Below are 1831 nucleotides of genomic sequence, written 5' to 3'. Positions count from 1 at the left end.
TCAGTTGGTTTTATCTCTTTTTTTTTTTTTTTGGTTGTCTGTATTTTGTGTTATTTATTTGTTTATGTGTATTGTCATTTTTTTTACTGCTTTGCAAAAACAAGTTTAATAAGACTATGTTTGAAAAAAAGCACAACTTAAACAAAGTATTTGTTTGTACATATTAATAAAATACTGTAATGAGCTGAGTTAATGTGTCCCTGTTATTATTCTGCGGATTAGACTATGAGTGGGCGACTGCTCCAACGGAAGCACAGAGGGGCGCGTAGCACTGCACCTCTGATTACTAATATCAAACTTGGGTTGTCATAGTTTATGACCGATAATAGACTCAGTCAGATTTTTTGATATCAGAGCGGCTCCGTCCCAGGTGGGAAGAATGCCGTCTCTCCTAATCAGACCAGGCTTTCCCCAGAACGCCCTCCAGTTATTCACATAGCCCACATCATTAGCTGGGCACCACCCCGACAACCAGTGGTGGAAGGATGACGTACGGCTGTACACTTCATCACTGGTCAGGTTTGACAGGGGTCCAGAGAACACTACTGAGTCCGACATTGTCTTTGCGTATGCACAAAGTGACTCAACATTAATTTTAGTGATCTCCCGATTTACGACCATTACCACCTACGTAAGTATGATCTTACTGTATTTACGGTTCTTTTTAGCCAGCAGCTTTAGATGGGATTTCTACATGCCGCTTTAGCCCCGGGGACACATATGACCGCAGCCGCTGGGGCCGCCGGTTTCACATGTCGCAGTATAGAGCTCCCAATAACCAGAATTGGCTTCTCAGCGGGTGTATCACTGAGTAGGGAGAAACTGTTAGAGAGGCGAAGATGCTCCGGTTTAGAGCGACCGTCATCATGTGCACTCCCTGGTTTAGATCTAACGCTTCCCTCGGACAGTCACCCACTGGCCCGGCTGCTCAGGGTCTGCCGGGGGACTGCTAGCAGAAGCTACAGAAGCTACAGTATGTTGGCCCACATCAACTACATGGCGCTGGCTAGCTATGGAAGCATATGATTCTGATTCCATGATGCGGAGCTGTGCCTCAAACTCACTAAGCCTTGCCTCCAGAGCAGCGAATATACTACATTTATTACATGTATCATTATCACTAAAGGAGGCAGAGGAATAGCTAAACATTTGACACACAGAGCAAGAGAGCGCAGGAGAGGGAGAGGAATTAGCTATTGCTAATGGCTAAGCTAAGTAGCTAACAGCGTTTTAACAACTGTAAGATCAGCGAGGCAGTCGCTGTAAAGGAAGCGAAGTATAAGTGCTTGAGTAGAACAATTGTAATTAAATTGCAATCCAGGCAAATAGCCGCTAATTTAGACAATAAAGCAGAGTTGAGTAAGTTTTTGCTGGAGCAGCAAACTAGCGTTTGGAACACTGGAACACCGGAAGTGACAATACGCTTACCGTACACGTCAGCACATTGTCAGAATGATACCACCTACATGGTCCTCAAAGCCACACCCCCTGGTCGGGACAGCCGTGGAGACACACTGCCATGACACAAAAACCCCAGATGAGAGCAACAACTCCCCAAGCCGCAGTGCCCTGCCTCTGGTGTCCCATGCCCCCAGCAACAACCAGCCCATCTCTGCACACTCCAGTTCACCTCTCCCAGCCCGTGCAACTACAGTGGAGGGGACGGACAGGTTGGCAGCGGTGAGGGAGATATGGAGACAGAACTGTGACCAATTGGAGCAATGGCAGCAGGAGGAGCTGTGGGAGATCTGACTTTACAGACATTTTTGCACTATCAGACAATGAAGTGGGCCTGACACACCTGGTGCAGCACGAAATAGACACTGGGGAT

General features: G+C 47.0%; 1 pseudogene; it reads right to left on the bottom strand.

Annotated features, from left to right (window-relative positions):
- Positions 1-339: 339 nt before the first annotated feature.
- On the bottom strand, positions 340-1191 carry LOC120564742 (annotated as a pseudogene).
- Positions 1192-1831: the final 640 nt, after the last annotated feature.

The sequence above is a fragment of the Perca fluviatilis genome, chromosome 8 (genome assembly GCF_010015445.1).
Source record: "Perca fluviatilis chromosome 8, GENO_Pfluv_1.0, whole genome shotgun sequence".
Classification (NCBI taxonomy): domain Eukaryota; kingdom Metazoa; phylum Chordata; class Actinopteri; order Perciformes; family Percidae; genus Perca; species Perca fluviatilis.
The sequence above is the reverse complement of the archived record's forward strand: the minus strand, read 5'-3'. Positions and strand labels throughout refer to the sequence as shown.